Below are 18,665 nucleotides of genomic sequence, written 5' to 3' on the forward strand. Positions count from 1 at the left end.
TCATCTGAAAGTGCAGGTGGCAGCAGCAGGAGGATGGCAGGTCAAGTTACAATACAGAAGTAGAAACAGTGAAGTACCCCCTTGAATATAATGCATTCTTGTCTAAATTTGACCTGTGTCCCTGCATAAAGAACTGGAAGAGTGCTGGGATGCATACCAGTCACCTCTCTCAGCCTATTGAAATCTGCTTACTCTATGAACCACCAATTGGAAATGATGAAACATTTAATAGACCTATATCATGCAGTCTGTGATGCATTCACAGCAAATATCAACAGGAGAGCTGCACTACAACTCTATTCTTAAAATATTCTTTGCAAGTGTTATTCTTCATAGTTACATATGTTCTGTGAGAGGAGAGTCAGTACTCATTTTAGCCAGACCTACTGGGCATAGTAGTCATGCTTCACATCAGTCATGTAAAACCCACCCACCACAACCTTCTTGATCGGCTCTTCTCAGGAATACTGGCACAGATAACAAACATTTTTTAAAGAATGTACGTATTTGCTATAAAATATATGGGAGCCTGCAATCACTGTGTGAAAGCCTGTCTATAATTTCCTTACAGAGGAACTCAGCTTTCAGCCTCATTACTCTATATGGACACTTCCATGATACCACTTATGTCCCTATATTGTTTGCAAATTATTTACTTGAGGGGATTAGGATGATTAAGATTGAAAAGTATTGATCTTCTACATAACATTGTATGTCCTGAAGTGTTCATGTTACCTTCATACATGATTTCAAATCACACATAGGCTTCTGACTTCTTCAGTGGTCCTGTTAGTGATTCCCACTGAATTTATGCAGTCTGTAATTCTTTCTCAAATGAATTTTTGGGTGGCTGCTGGTACATTTAAATGAAAACTTTCTAAAAAGTGTATCAATCTTTGCCACGCACTCCTCCAAAATATTTCTAATCGAGCTTCATTGAACATTCTATTTTGTTTCCTGCTGCTTTCCTCTGCTGAATCCTGAATTTTCATTTTTACATCCAATATTCTGGGAGAGTAGGACTTTACATGGCTCATTTTTTGGTTTGTTGATCTCATTAGTGTCTGCCGGTGCAGCATGTGCAACATGCAAATTTTACCCATTAAAAAATTGCAATTCGCGGGAGCGCGCGGCGCTATGGTGCAAGATGGACACCACCTGAAGAGCTCCGCTCAGACGAGTTACGCTCACGAACGAAGGGACCTTTTATCGGCAGCATTTACACCCGGAAACAACGGATTCCATCATCGCAAATGACCGGGCATAATCGGGCAAGTTTTTAGACCGAAATGCGGTCTTTTGGATATTCTGCTCGCTGAACTTGTTTCCTCTGACAAGCGGCCGCCATTTTGTGTATTCCCCTACGCAGCGTTTTTCTTTTCTCTCTCGCTGCAATGTTGTTCTGTGCTGCGCCTTCTTAACCACTACTTCCTTCCATTGCTGTCGAGGCTTGTTTCCTCTACTTATGTCATGCTGGAATAGTGTTTTTTTTCAACATACCTCCGTTTTTGCTTTTCCAATTACCTCAGTAATGCATCTACAAGCAATGTACCGATTACACAAGGAAAAAAGAGATATGAGTGCATTCTCTACACAGCATTCTCTGTTTGTGCAGGTCATATGGTCTAACACTTGGTTTTTCTGATATTTGATTGTTCTTTTAATACGCTCCTTCAGTGCCCTACATTTTAACGCCTTCCATCGCTGCATTGTACAGAACATTTGATATTCTCTGTCAAGCAGAGTGCTGTTTTACTTCAAACTTTCTTTTGGTCCCTCCTCTTCATTTACACCCAAATTATTTTCTTCTCCGCCTTTAATTCTGCTCCTTGCTGCTACTTTCTTGTGATCTAATCTTCAATATGGATTCCTCACATCCTACCAAATCTCATGGGACTTCTTCTGGAGGTCGTAAAGAGCCACCTGCATCTTCTGGTAAACGCACCAAGAAGGATCCACATTCCCCGTCGAAATCAACGCTTCCTCTCACGCTGGAGGATATCATGGAGGAAGTGCACCTCATTCGTCCTGTCGCTACTCTTCAGAGGTTGGACGATAAATGGTAAAACCTTGATATGAGACTTATTGATGTTGAACAAAAGGTTAGTGATGCTCAGGATGTTGTTGCTAAAGTCGATAGCCTTACTAAAGAAGTCAACCAGCTTAAAAAGGTCACAGAAGATTTGGAAAATCGCAATAGGCGCAACAACCTTCACATTTATGGGATTCAGGAAGGTTCTGAAGGGTCTGACATTATTCAGTTTCTGAAAACTCAAGTCCTTCAAATTGTTGGTCTCCCAAAACCCACGGATTTCAACATACAAAGAGCTCATCGTCTGGGACCAAAGAATACATCTTCTACATCTAAACCTAGAGGCATAGTTGCTTACTTTCTCCTATATTCAGACCTTATGATAATTCTCAATGCAGCTAAACAACATAAGCATATGCTTTGGTCGGGCCACAGAGTCTTCTTCACCCCAGATGTTTCAAAACCAACTGCCACTCGACGAAATGAATTCTTAGACCCTCGACCTGTGTTGAAATCAATGAATGTTCGCTACGGCTTAATCCATCCCTGCTTTTTCAAAGTAACCTGTAAAGAAAGATCTTTTAGCTTTGAGGATCCTGCTGACCTTCGAAAGTTCATTCATACTCACAAAGGAGAATTTATGGAACTGAGAAAACCCTAATTGCTCCGTTAATGACTCATTGTTTTGTTCTGTTAGTTTTATTTTCAATATGAAACTCTTTTTCCCCTCCCATGTTTCTCAGGTCTCTCCTTTGCAGTTTCGTTGTAAAATGTTTTCATCCGTGTTGTCCTGACGTCTGTACTGTGCGATCCAATCCGCTGCTGTTTCTCTTAAATGTTTGGTAAGTCCCCTTCATTTTGTCTCATTTTGTCACGTTCCGTTTTCGGACTTCTCTTTTTAGTTTGTTTTTTATGATTGCATGGTGACCTGTTCTTCTTTTATCGGTGTCTCTTGTACGTGTGGTTGGCTTGTTCCCTGCCGCCCCCTCCCACATTAATGTCTTTTGGTGATTTGTTCTTTATGGCTAAAGCCATCTGGCTTTCTGTCATCTTCTTTTCAATGTCTTCTTTTGGGGGTACTATGTTTCCCTCTTTCTTCCTCTATCTTCCCTTTTCCTTTTTCTTCCTTTTCTCCCTCTCTCCTTCTCTTCTTTTCCCTGCTTCCTTCTTTCCTGTCCCTTCCCCCCTCTTTCTGGCAACATTTATATAATTTATTCCATTTTCCATCTTTCTTTTCTTCTTCTCAACGTATGATTCTCTACTGTTCCCTTCACCTGCTCTCGTTTATATTTTTGTGGTGGTCATTTGGTTCAATCTCTTCTCTTTTTGCTTTTCATTACTATTTTTATCTTTCCATCCTCTTTTTATCCTTATTTTTTCTCTATCTATTCTTCTCTGACTTTTTTTACTCTTCTGCCTACTCTTATTTCACTTCCAGGGATGAGTGGTATTCGCATAATCTCTTGGAATGTTAAAGGTATTCGCAATCCTGTTAAAAAACAACGTGTTTTATCTCATTTAGCGAGATTGAAATGTCAAGTTGCATTGTTACAAGAAACACACCTTAGTTTACAAGATCTGTCTTCACTGTGTAAACAATGGGTTGGAGAAGCCTTCTGCTCTCCGGCAGTGAACAACAAAAATGGTGTTATCATTTTGTTTCATAAGTCATTGTCCGTTTGGTTACATAACGAGTTTCATGATACCATTGGTAGATGGTTATTTTTAGCTATTACTGTTAACAACACATGACTTTTCTTTTGTAATGTATATGGCCCTACTGGTATTGATTTAACCTTTTGGAAAGACTTCTCCACACTTCTTTCTTCACATGCGACTGATGATTTAATTGTGGGCGGATACTGTAACAAACTCATGGATCCCTTTTTGACCGGAAATCACGGACCAGATATGTTCCCAACAAGATGCAAAAAGCCTTTTGTGGAGCCATTTCTTCCAGAGGCCTCATAGAGTCCTGGAGAATCTCTCACCCTGACACACTTGAGTTCTCTTTCTTTTCTCCAGTACATGCATCACCCTCCCGTATTGATTATATTTTTCTCACCCAACATTCCTTTCAATTCATGACTAACTCAGAAATAGGCTCTATTCTTATTTCAGATCATGCACCCGTCATTTTAGATATGGACTACCCTTCACCTACTCCCATCACTCGGCGTTGGCGCTTTAATAACTCTCTTCTCTTAGATCCCCAGTTTAATGAACATTTTCTGCTTTTCATGGAAGAATTATTTCATAATAATCTTTCTTCCACTTCTCAATTGCATTTTATTTGGGATGCCTTCAAGGCCGCTGCTAGAGGATTCAATATTGACTTTGTATCTCGAAAGAGGAAGAAAGCCCTTTCACAGTCGTCCCACATCCTCAAACAAATTAAAGAACCTGAACATACTTATTTTACCATGAATTCCTCTGACACACTCTCTTCTCTTATCAAAGTGAAAATCCAATATAACAAACACTCTTGGGATTCCGCATGTAATAATCTTCTCAAATTTAATGCTAAAATGTATGGAGGGTGAACTAAAGCAGGCAAATCTCTTGCAAACTAGCTCAAAATTAAAAAACAAAAATCCAAGATCATAGCTATTAACGATATCCATGGAGATCTTCAGTCCACTGATGACAAAATCCTTGATTGCTTTGTCCAATATTATTCTTCTCTTTACACTCCGGAATCCACTCCTTCTTCTGCACAAATTGACTCCTTTTTTCAATCTATTCCCAAATCCCCTGATAATCTTACAGATCTTTCCTCCCTAGATATTCCTATCTCGGAAAAAGAAATACTCAATGCAATTACTCTTCTACCCAAGGACAAAACACCTGGCCCGACGGCTTCACTGTTTGTTTTTATCTCCACTTTAAGAACACTCTAATACCACATCTGCTTTCATTGATCAATTATTTTCTCACCAAAGGAGAGTCCAAGGGTTCCTTTACACAGGCAATGTTATGCCTGATCCCCAATAAAGATAAGGACCCCTCCCTGCGCAAAATGTATCGGCCCATTTCCTTAATCAATACTGATTGTAAAATGTACGTAATAAGTTTAGCCCTTCGTATTAACAAAGTCATTCCCGACCTTGCTAATATTTATCAATCTGGGTTTATCAAGGGTAGATCCATTGCAGATAATTCGAGAACTCTCCTCAACATCATCCACCTTGCCTCAATGATGGACTCCCCAGTCGCAGCTATCACATTAGATGCTGAAAAAGCGTTTGATAGGGTCAGCTGGGACTATATGTTTGGAGCACTGAGGTGGCATGGCTTTAGCCCCACCATTATTCAATATATTCAATTGTTGTATACTGCCCCCTCTACTTCTATTTGGGTCAATGGTTCTCAATCCAACTATTCTTCTCTTCATAGAGGCACCAGACAAGGTTGTCCCCTTTCCCCTATTCTTTTCATTCTTGCTTTAGAACCCTTCTTGGAGAAATGTTGGCATTCACCATCCTATACCGGTTTCACTTTTCAGAACATTGGTATTAAATTCACTACTTACGCAGTCGACATTCTACTTTATATTTCTAACCCGATGACCTCTTTACCTTCACTGTTCTCTTTACTACAAGAATACTCCTCAGTTTCTGGTTACAAATTGAATATAGATAAGTGGGAAGTCCTACCTCTTAACAAATGTTGCCTTTCCCATATGTTCCATGGCTCTGGCTTTGAATGGAATCACAGTAATATTAAGGGGCATATTTACAAGCCCCTTGCGCCACTTTTGCGTCACTTTTCCCATGTTAAAAGTGACGCAAAAGTGGCGCTAGGGGCTTGTAAATCTGCCCCTAAGTGTTTAGGAATTCTTTATGCTAATACTATCAGAGAAACTATTAAACTAATTCATAAAGGCATACTTAAAAAGCTTTCTTCACTCATAGACGGTTGGTCTCCCCTTTTCCTATCTTAGTGGGGAAGGTTAGCAACTATAAAAATGATGCTTCTTCCTATCGTCACCTTTTATCTCTCGATGCTTCCTATTTCTCTCCCACTCTATTTCTTTAAAACTATAAACTGCATCCTCACGAAATTCTTGTGGAATAACCGTAAAGCTAGAATTTTTCTCTCTCGTCTTCAACAACCCAAAGACTTAGGTGGAGTCAACTTTCCCAAACTTACTCGATTTCACTCAGCTTTTACTTTGAAACAAATTTGGCCTTTTTCAACAGATTTGTCTGCTCCTCCCTTAACAGCCTGGAGCTCAATAGAACTTGCGCAACTCTCACCTTTTTCATTACTTACAGCCACTCACCTATCTCAACCTCCAAAGCGATTTTTCACTCCCATATTCAAACATTCCAAAGCACTTGCTCTTTCACTGTTCCGTTCCTTTCTTTCACAAGCTGATCTTCACCTCCTAACTCCGATTTGGTACAATAAATTCTTAAAGATTAACAACAGAGCGCTTTTCTGGAAGGAATGGATTGACAAAGGCATCATCACTTAGAATAATTTACTTAAAGACAATTCCCTGAGGGATTTCACAGACATTTGTGATTCTTTTCTTCTGTCCCAATAAATATTCCTCCCAGTATCCTTTGCTTAAAAATAACCTAACCTCCCTTAACTCTCGAATTAGTTCCCTGACTACTGCTGTTTCCAACCTCTCCCCCCCACCAGACTTTTTAATTCCCCTCAAAGCTGCTGCCATTTATAAACTACTTTCCCATCCCTCTGCTGATAGGTCCAAATCTAAACTTGAGCTCACGTGGGGAAAAGACTTAGCCCAGGAATTTTCCCTTCAGGTTTGGGACTCTACATGGTCTAAAATTCATACCGTTTCACGCTCTGCCAGCACCACACAGACTTTATACGTCTTTTACAACAGACTTTTTTTTACTCCTTCTGATTTACATAATTTCAAGTTACTAGACTCTACAAAATGCTGGTCCTGCTCATATGTTGATAGCGACGTTCTTCATATGTTTTTTCATTGCCCGTTGGTTAAATCCCTCTGGTCTCACATCTGGTCAAAATTAAATGATGTTTTAACTACAGATCACCCTTTTGAGATTGTTCATATTTTTTTGGGTGGTTCCTCACCCATTTGGAATGTTCAATAAATGTTCGCAAATTTTTAGATCTTTATATAGTTATTTCCTTTCAGATAATCACAACTAATTGGAAAGATACCTCAAAGATTTTGTTTAGTGCATGGTGGAACCTGTTATGTCACCATCATAGGCTTGATCGTGCCTTTGCTACCACTGTACCTTTATTGATCGAAAAAGATTTGTTATGGATGCCTTTAACTGATTTCCTTTCCAGACAGGTGTCTTGATTTTTACCTTTTACCATTTTCCTGTTCTCCTTGTATGTATTGCTTAGCATTTCACTTTTAATTGATGATGTCAATTTATGATGTTATAAATGTATTTTATGTTGCCTTTCTTCACACCCTCTCTCCCCCTCTCTCTTTCTCTTTCTCCCCACCTCCCCACAAAACAAAATACTTTTTAAAAAAGCTTTTTTTTTTTTTGTACAGTTCCTATGTCCCTTTTAGGACTGCATTGTATACTGTTTCTTGTATTGATGTGTTACTTGGCCTATCTTATTTATTAAAGCTTTCTAAACTTAAAAAAAATTGCAATTCAGTACTTTTTGGTTGAGGATCATAACAATTCAACTTTGCTGTTCATGGTGCATGGTAGCTGTGCACCTCTATATTAATAGTCTTATTTTAAGAGTTGTTATTTCTTTCAAAATACAATCTGTCAATTTTCAGTTTATACCCTAGCTCCACCTACCTCTCATATTGATCCAAATATGCTACCCAAATTTCAAACACAAAATCTGAGAATATTTCTGGTAATACTGATCACAGACCAATATCACTGTTCCTGGAATGGGACCCTCAAAACTGAGCTTGTGTTTCTTACCTTCGATACTGAGAAACGGATAGACTCTCTACAGACTCTGAGGCATATTATCAAGAAACGGCGTTACAATTATCGCCACTTTAGTGGCAGAAAACTGCTGCTAAAGCGGCGATAATGGACTTGATAATATGCCCTTGAGAATTCAAATAGAAGTCCATGTTCTGGTGTGAACATGGGCTTCTATTGGAATCCTCTGCGGCATATTATCAAGCCCATTATCGCTGCTTTAGCGGCAATTTTCTGCCGCTAAAGCGACGATAATTTTAACGCCGTGCTTGATAATATGCCCCTCAATACTTAAGGGCCTGTTTAACTACCCGATGACCAACATCCCCTATGAATGAACATTTTCCCCATCATCAAATGTCATGTGGTATTCTCTGTTCGCTTCCTTCAGCCCATTGTCTGCTGCCCATGTACATCTCCTGCTGCTTATTCTCCCAAACCTAGAAATAAATTCACTGGCCGTCTACCACCTCAGTGATCCAGCTTCACCCTTCTCCTCAGGAATCAGGTTCCACAAATCCATAACTTACTCCATTCATTTCTGAAATTACCACTACAGATCCTCAACCTCTTCACTGCTCACACTCCACCATTACCCCCTCAGTATTCACGCTGAACTAACACCTTCCCTAGTTTTACCCATGCAAGTCCTCGCTTCTCCCAAGATCAAACCCACCTCCTGCTTCTCCCAGTTAATTGTATCCTCCCCGCCTTTCTTCCTTTCTTCACCTACTTCCTAAACTACTCCCACCTATCTACATTCCTGGCCATTTCTCTCAGCCGCCACCCATCTAAGCCACACCCCTCTCCTCTCAACCATCTGGCCGACAACCGCTAATACCTGAATCTACAATGTAAGACTTCTAGCTGTATCATGGACAGTCCTTGCTACTAAACATTCCTATCTCCCTCCTCACATCTTGTTTCCTCTGTGACACAGCTAAGAAACAAATGACACTTTATCACAGGTAGTGACTCAGTTGTCATATGTACTGATCATTCTTAATGTTTTTCACATCCTAATCTCCAAGTCAAAGACCATGTCTTGAAGAATAATCCCTGGTGACACAGATTAAATAGAAGCAACTGTGATCAATGACCCGATAGAGCTAACCATTCTCTTAAACGTTGTGATCTTTGCAATTTGGTTGAAAGTTATGAATGCATAAATACCACCCGTTTGGCTTTGTGAGGTCATGCTTCCTTCCACTTCCCCATACCAGAAAGTCTTGAGTCTAAGGGCCATATTTATCAAGCCTTTATCTCATTTGCAAATGGGCATATTCACAGAATCTGCCCGTTTTAAGAATGGGAAAAAGCCTTTTGGACCATCGCAAAATAGAGAATTGCAAAATTTGTGATTCTCTATTTTGCAAATGCAATTAAGGAAGTGCAAGTTGCGTTTCCTTAAATGCAGTTCTGGAAGCACCAGAAATGTGCTATTTGGCCTAAAGGAATTGCAAATTACCACCAACTTCGAGTTGGTGGTAATTTGCGATTTTCTTTAGAAAAACACTTATTTGGTTTTTAAAAGTGCCATATGTTGCACATACATCCCCTTAGGGCACGTATGTGCGCAAAATGTGGACTTATGCATGTTTCAGGGGTACAACAGGGTGTCCTTTTGGCACCCTTGCAACCATGAAATTGCATTCTCAAATTGCGATTCTCTAATTGGTAATCGCAAATTGAAAATGTCTTCCTAATAATTCCTATGGGCCTCCTAGCCCATAGGAATGATTGGGAAGGTATTCCTTATTTGCAAATCTCAATTTGCGATTCGCAAATAAGGAAAATGTAGGATTCGCATTGGCCCAGTAACTGTTATCTATACGAATTTAATAGGCTGTGGAACACTTCTCACTGTTCACTATCAATTCTTCCAGTGCCTACATTTCTGCTCCCATGGACTCTGCTTTGAGACTAAATGCCATCTACGTTCTAACCTCCTTGGAGAAAATAGCTCATTCACTGAATTTACAAATTATAATATTGGAAGTCACCATCTTTAGTGGTGTTTTTAATTTGTAATGGGGAGATACTTTCGTCAAACCTTCTAATGTGTCCTCCATGTTACTTATCAACAACAGCCTCTTCCAACATTTCTAAAATACTACGTACTGTAAAAGTACCATTCTTGACCTGCTCATTACAGTGTATACTCTACTGTCTCCTGATGACCCCATCCCAGCTCAGTGATTAGACCACCTTCAGATCCCCTTCAAGTTGACATTTATCTATACAAAAAGTCATTGCATCAAAAAAAAAAGGCGTAGTTGTGTGACAGTAGATTTATTGATATTATTACTCTTTCCAACAAAGCTCAGATGAACCTTCTCATTCCCTGTGATAAGCAAGCCATTACTATTGCAACTAATGAATACAATAGGTGCATGAGGAACCTGATAGTCTAACATTCTCCACCAAAAATCACATAAAAAGGCTAAACCGTCACTCTCATGGGTCTCAAAATATCCATAAGTTGAAAGAAAATGCCTGAGAAAACTTGGGGAAATTTGGAAATCAATCTAGTCTGTCTAGATTTAGAGATGCTAAACTAAACTACCAATCCCCTCTCTTCAGTGCTAAATCCTACCAATTATTCACAATGGATCAATGGTTTGTAGTCAGAAACAATTTAAATATTTGATATAGCCATGCAGTTTTGAGAGGCACCACTTTTAATGCCTCACTATATTACAAATTGTAAGGAGCCATAGAATTCCTTTTCCGTATTGAATTATTTATCCAATTCGCAAATGAGAGGTTCAGAATACATTTTCATGTCGCAAACCCTGTGATTTTGTCAATTTTCAGGATTTGCAAAGTCAAACAAAATTTGTACTTGAGGCCCCTTATTTAGGAGTTGTCATGTAGATCTAGTGCACCAAAGCACTAGTAAATACCTTCTTATCTTGACAACCTTGCCAAACAACTGCTACACCATTGGACCACTTATGTGAATTCCTCACTTATGTAAGGTGCTTACCTCGGTTGTTTGAACATCTCCCCTCTTGGAAAACCCCTCATCTGATGCCAGCAATTTAAATAACTTCTATGATATCTCTACTCACCACTTATGAAAGGTGATGGAAAGTTTTGTAGTCAACCAACTTTATCTTAATGTGCAGGCTACCAAACACCTTCAAATCTTCCAATCTGGATTTGAACAAGGTTGCAGCAGAAAGCACACTGTTAGAAATTATTGACAATGTACTCCACATCATTGATTAGGGTGACACCTGCCTACTTGTGCTTCTAGGTCTCTTGGCTACCTTTGATACAGTCAACCACATCTCTCGGAATATTATAATATGTCCAAAGAAAGGATGGACATTGGGGCGCAGTGGTAAACTAGTTCAAACCATATCTCCCGAACCGTCCCCAAGCAGTTAAAAGTAAAACAGGGGGTGGCGTAGCCTAGCCACTTATGGAGTGAGATGCTCTCTCTCAGGTCTCCATGCCCCAGCAGCCTTCTATAGTTGATTCTGAAGCATTGAGGTAGGTGGACCCACCTCTGTGAACTGCCCTGTGCACCTGGGGCGGTGGGAAGCAGTCCGAGAGCAAGAAAACACTTCCCAGGCATTCTGCAGGCCAGTTTGCCTACAGCGGAGAGACTGCACAGCAGACGGCATCTGCCATCTTGGGGCCTGCGGCAGAGTCGTGGGGTGAAATGTGGCTTTTAGGGGCTTCTCTCCCGACCTTTGGAGCTTCCTTTGTTCGGCCCATACCCGCTATTTGGGAGAATTGGCTGGAACATACCTGCTGAGGGGGTGCACCCTCCAGACTGTACTACCTGGCGGCCTCGCCCTGTGGAGGTGAGGGAGAGCTCTATACACCCCACCGGGGTCCAAGTTGAGGGCCTAGCTGGGGGGTATCACCTGGTCACTTGCTATGGCCCCCAGGGCGGGGGCTAAGGCTGCGGATCAGAGTGGCTTGTGCAGTTCTGGGACTGGGCCGGGTGCCGTATTGCCACTTTGCTGGAGAGCCTAGGCTTGATCTTGCCTGTAGTGGCGCCTCCCTGGTGGGACCCCAACCTGCTGCAGACTGCGGGCCATCGCTGCACTGGGTTGGGGTCTACTGTTACCTCCGCGGGCTGTCCTTTGCTCCTGCTGGGGCGTGAGAGCCCATGCCTGCTTACCTCCTCGGCCCTGCGCGACCGCTTTCTTGGAGGTTGCGGTACTGTTCCTCATGGCCTTCCAGAGGCCTGACTCTGAATCAGGCACACTAGTGAGGGCCTGGCTGCAGCTTGAGTATTGATTCCCCAGACACCCGGTCTGGATGCATTTACCGGGACGTGTCCATCATGGCCATGGATTGCCTCCACTCTTTCAGAGAAGACGTCTCTTCTGGGCCCCTGGTGGTGCATGGAGAGGCATCCAACTCCACTGCTTGACTTTGGTATCCCTGAAATCTAGAGAAATTAAAGGATATAAAAATCACATTATATGAGGTAAGGGGCAATCGGCGGTAAAGTTGCACAGAGGGGTTTTACATCCCACCCCTACCTCTAGCTGTTATCTGACCCCTTTTCATATAAACTTGTCAGCCCTTGGCTGTATTTATTGCTTCAACTACCAACCACACCCAGAGATTGTTGACTAGTGGGAACACCTGGCAGTCTTTCAATACCATCCTAGGGGTAGAGGGTGATCGGTCATAGGATCGCGCAGCAGGCTATTTACCCCCTCTGCTTCTGAACCACTGCCCAGTTCCTTTGCATGTGACCTGGTAATTATGGACTGTGGCTGATAACTGGGCTCCCCATCATGCCTTGATGCAGCTCGGACCTGCACCCACAAATAGACATCTCCGCTGATCTTAGCTCCTCATCCTGTGCTGGAACGTCAGTGCTTTGCCCTCTAACCTGCCTTTGCTTAGTCTTCACCAATCGTTGAAGCTCCTGGGAAACCTCTGCCCTTGCCAAGATGGGGGAATTCCTTCTTACCCCAGAAACTCAGCTGGCATTCAGTATCGAGGATTATGTTATATAACTACCAGCCTGGGGAAGTTTGGGCCCCCCCAACACATACGTGCAGCTCCCCCTAACTCCTACCACTTACTGTGGAGTTCTCCGTCCCCGCCAGCAGGTCTATAGTTGGAGGACACAGGCTTGGGCTACTGAGCGGCACATCCCCAAACTGAACTCCAGCAACAAATAACTAGTGCCCTCCCAGCTGGAATATGCCACGCACCAAAAGCAACAAGGACAGTGTGAGTAGCCTACCCAGAGACAAAATCAGTTGCTTCTCTGTGGCTTCAGTCTGGCCTCCCAATCCCCGCACACATGGATCCCCCACTCTGAGCTGATGCCGTTTGCGTACACATGCCTACATTAATACCTTTTTTCCAGGAAATCAAAACTGAAATTGGCTCTCTTAAAACCAAATTCAAGGCCTGTCTCCAAGACCTCAAGCGAGATATCACGGAGATTGGGGGATGGGTGGACACCCGAGATCATAGAAGAGACGCCCGATCAGAAGACCAAGAGAACCTGTAGAGGAGAATGGCTATTCTTGAAGAACAGCACATTGATGCTCAAATAAAAAAAAGATGATTTGAAAAACAGGAGCAGGAGGAAAAACCTCTGCAACAGAGGAGTCCCTAGAGAAGCGGAGGGCTCAGACTACATGGCCATTATGGCAGACCTGCTCAACCAGATAAGAGGCAATGCCAATGCCTCCCGACCTGCCCTCGACAAAGCCCATTGGGTTGCTATGGCTCCTCGTCATCCAGACATAGTACTGGACATATTAACAAGATTGCATTTCATCACCAAAAAGGAAGCTATTTTGAAGGCCTCACAAAGTAAAACAGAGTTGACTTATAGGGACATACTAGCCAACTTTACCAGGACATTGCCCAGGTAACGCTACAACGCCGCAGAGATTTTAAGCCAGTGACGGATGAGCTAAGTGAACTTGACATTAAATATCAGTGGGGCCACCTTTTGCTTTAATTTTCACTTGGGCAGGCAAGCATCGGGTATTGCGCTCCCTACGAGAAGCTAAACAGCTCCTACAGCTTCCAGGTCCCTCACGTGAGAACAGTCCCTCCCTCCCCTCACCTATCTCATCTCGAGAACCTATACACTTGGAGTGGTCTAGGGTGTCTCTGCCTAGACGTGGGGGCTGGGTTGGAGAACAGTCCTCCTTTCAAGCTAAGCAAAATATTATTCAGCATCTACGGTCCATAGAGAGTGTGCACTAGTCAACCCCCTCTCAAGCAGCCTCTGATTTAAGATTACCACTCTTCTGTCCTGGTTGAAACACAGATCATCTGCCTGTCCCAAACGCACTTTTCGTATGGCTATCTTACACCCACATATTCGACATCCCTGGCAGTGAGGTACTCTGTTATTGCATTTATAGGGCTGATTACTCAGGCGCTCTGACTCCCCTAGTACTGCCATTCTGGTCTCCCAGTGGTCTTTCCCATTGTGAGGACATTCTCCTGGACCCCCTGCCATCACCGTGGACTGGAACTCTGTGGTGGGCTCCTTCACCCACCTTGCCTCTTGCTGGCCATGTGGACAGACTCTGAGACTTGCGACGATTGTTTCCTCGTCTGATCCTGACCTTCGGAGAGTGACGTCTCCAGAATGGCCCATGCTACGGCCAGTGGGCTATTCCAGGACTATAATGGATTTTTTTGGCCCTGTTTGCCTCTCAATGTTGATAATATTTCTTGTTTTCCTCTTTCTTTCTTTCTTTTTTACACCTATGGGGAGCGGAGGGTGAAGGATAAGATGATATTGGATTGCTCTCTATCTAGGGTTGGGTCATGTGTGGGGCTCATTGCCATCTTTGACTGCTGTCTCTATCCCTGGCCTTTATTCTTCTGGGCTCTTCTTGCATCCTGCCTCCAATACACAATGTGACTTGCCACACCTGGTTATGGCTGCTCCAGCAACATGCCTGTTGGCCCCCGGGGACAACACTTCTATGTGCCAATTCTATTGTAGCAAAAACAAAATTCCTGTTGATGATGGGCACCACCCCTTATATCAAAGTTCTCTCCCTTAAAGTGAGGGGTCTCAATGCTCCTAATAAACGACGACATATCTAATGCTACTTACTTATTCAAGACCCAGATATTATCTTTCTACAGGAGACTCACCTCTTGCAATCTGACACACAGTGCATTGTTCATCCAAAATAGCTAGCACAATTTTGGGCATCTTCCCCAACCAAGACTGCTGGAGTTGCAATTCTATGCAAAGCGGAATTTCATCTCAGGGGCTAGAGGGTGGTAAGGGATAGGGAGGGCTGGATTTAAAAATCGTGGTCCAACATAACACACAACCCCTCAGATTGCTCAATGTCTATGCCCCTAACCAAGCACAGGAACTCTTTCTTAAAAATGTATTAAAATTCCAAGTGTCATGAGAGGGGAAAGACTAATCCTGGTGGGGGATTTTAAAGTGATTTGAGACCCTGACCTAGACCGCAGTTCTACATCCTTCCAGAGTACAGGTGTGATGTCCGCTGTAATGAAGAGGTTCTTCACGGATCTTGGCCTTGTAGATGCATGACGATACCAATTCCCAGACGCAGTCGATTTTTCTTATTACTCTCATGTCCACCACTCATACTCCTGCATCGAATATTTTTTTCTCACTCACTCCCTTGAATGGAGCCTAGAATCTGCCCTTATTTCCAACATCTCCATCTCTGATCATGCGTCCCCGACCTCGCTGCTAACTGCCCCCCTATGTCTTGCGTGACCGGGTCGATGTGGGCAAGATATGTTAGGAGATCTTGGATTACGTCACCTCCAATGACCTTCGTGAAACCCTGCATATTGTTCTGTGGGATGCTTCAACGCAACAGTCTGGGGTGTTATTACTTCAATTGGGAAAGCACGCAGTCGGGAGGCTGGACTAGTTGAAATTGGCCTGGCTAGCAACATTAAGCACTTGAGAGACTAGATGACACGTCACCCTCCAGAACCCACAAATGGTGCCTAGCTATGCTCCGAGGTCAACTGAGGTCACATCAGACAAACAGGGAGGAGCGGACACTGTTGGCACTGAAGCAGAGATACTATGAGGGAGGAGATAAAGTGGTGTCAGTCCTTGCCCGTCGACTGTGCCGTCGAGTAGTGAAAGCACATATCGTAAAGGTTAAAAGTGTGAGGGTACCTGGGCTTTATTTGAATATGACAAATCAAGCATTTCACGATTTTTATAGCTCTAGATGAAAAAGAACCCTCCTCCCCAACCAAATCCAATCCCTTGTCTTGGCCTGCCCATGGACCCCCTTGATGAGCAGCACGCGCAGCTTCTTGAAGCACCAATCATGCTGTCTGGACTCCAGCAGGCACTAAAGGGTCTACCAGTTGGCAAAACTCCAGGCCCGGACAGTCTCCAGGTCCTTTTTAATCACCTGTTTTTGCCCCAAGTACAGGATCACCTATTGCGACTTTACAACTAGTTCTCCATTAGCATGGGCCTCATCTCTACAAAGTCCATGGCTGAGGTAGCCCTCATCCTAAAACCTGGTAAGGATCCAGCACTATGCTCATCATACAGCTCCATTGCCCTACTCAACACCGACACTAAAATCTACAGTAAAATTCTGGCAAATCATTTGAAACCCTACCTACCTGGACTGATTGACCCGGACCAGGTCCGGTTCAAACATCAGCATCAAGGGGCAGACAACATACGTCAGGTGGATCATTTAGTAGAAAAGGTACAAAGGCAGGATATCCCCGCTTGCCTCCTCTCCTTAGATGCTGAAAAAGCATTTGATCTGTTGACTGGGTCATTCTGTGGGCAGTTCGTCAGAAAATTTGTTTGGGCCCAGTCATGATCTCTCAAATTATGGCCTCTTACCCAGCCCCCCAGGCATATATCAGGGTCAATGGCCAGCTCACCCAATCCATACATATATACAGGGGCACCAGACAGGGATGCCCTCTCTCGCCGCTACTCTTCACTCTTGTGGTTGAGCTATTGGCAATCACTATTCACCAAACTGGGGACATCAGGGGCATCCCCTTTAGGGGCACTGAGCACAAGGTAGCACTATTTTCTAACAACCTTTTATTTACCCTTACAGACCCTAGGAATTCTCTCCCAGCAATGATATCACTCCTTATTTCCTTCAAGGCAGCCACAGGTTTTAAAATCAATCTAGCCAAATCCAGGGCACTAAACCTATCGATCCCTAATGAGGACATGCCTGAATTGCAATCTCTCACCCCTTTTCATTGGGCTTCATACTCACTCCACTACCTCGTATTGAACTTAACCCCTCATCAACTTGGATGCAGGCTAACTGGCGGGAGTATAGGAAATCAGTACCAGAAGAACTATGAATCTGGAAATCGCTCTCAATCTCATGGCTTGGGCTACTTAATACGATTAAAATGTCTATCCTGCCAAAAATCCTATAGCTGTTCCAAACACTACCAACTCCTATACAACAAGCAGATATATTGTACCTGCAGCGAGACCTAACCACATTCATCTGAGGCGGGAAGTGTCCGATATTTCCGAGCAATTTCCTTATGCTACCTAGGGATAGGGGAGGTTTTGCGTGTGTCAGAATTTCCTGGAGTATTATTGGGCATCACACCTCTGATTCATCTTGAAATGGGTGGACTGTGAAAGCAAGAAGCACTGGTTCCACATGGATCGGGCGGTGGCTTTCAGACTGCTTTGGAACCTAGCATAGCTCCTGCGGCACACCTGACCCCATAGTGCCTGCATTGTCATTCCCACAAAAATAGTGCTGGATATCTGGGATAAGACTCAAGTACAAAGGGGCCTAATCATTTTTCCTCTCCCAACACCTCACTGGTGCATAAACCCGACTTCACCCAGGCTCTACAGCCGCAAACCTTTTAGGCGTGAAGAGAGTGCGAATGCTGCACGATCCAAGATCTCTTCGAGAAATATAATATAGGGCTCCCGGTTTTATGGTATTTATTTTTTTAACACTTCCGTTTGTGTTGGACTTGGCCCTTTTTTGCAGGTTCACCCCTGAACTTTTTGTCTTAAGCTCTGACATGGTGGTAGTGGTTTTAGGCCTCTAAGCACTTTAGCACTGTGGCCCAGTGTAAAGTGCGTGCGCTCTCTGAGTGTGTGTGGTGAGATTGGCCTGCCCTGCCATAGGAATGCATGGGGATGAGTGTGTCCATGGTAATTCCTGGTATGGGGTTAGTGCAGGGTCGAGTTTAGTATGTATTAACTTGTGAGGATAAATGCTGCTCAATGGTGTGCGCAAATTTATGGTGACTGGTGGAGAAATGCCAAGAAGTTGGCATTTCTGTGTGCTATGTGTCTGTCTGCCTGTCTGATGTGAATTGCATGTCTGGCTTGTGAGTGACAGGAGCTGAGAGGTGTTGGTGGCTCCAGGAGGGGTAGGATGAGTCAGCGCTAGGCTGAATGGGTCACCTGGGCTGAGAGTGGTGGGAGGAGAAATCCCCTGACTCTGAATAGGATGGTGCTTCCCTAGCACAATGCTGGCTCCGCGCCCTGTGGTGTGTCTGATCACTGAGCCCCCACCTGACAAAGGGGAGAGGAGCTGGGCAAAACAAAGTGCTCCAGATCCCCCCTAAACCAGACCTGACTGGTATCCCCAAACCCTGTGCTGTGACACAAAGGAGAAAGGGTGTATAAAAATAGGGGCTGTGACCCCATGAAAATGTTCAGTGTGCTGTAGTTGGTGTGCTGGTCCTGTCGGTCGTGTAGCTGCTGGGGCCCG

The sequence above is a fragment of the Triturus cristatus genome, chromosome 7 (genome assembly GCF_964204655.1).
Source record: "Triturus cristatus chromosome 7, aTriCri1.1, whole genome shotgun sequence".
Classification (NCBI taxonomy): domain Eukaryota; kingdom Metazoa; phylum Chordata; class Amphibia; order Caudata; family Salamandridae; genus Triturus; species Triturus cristatus.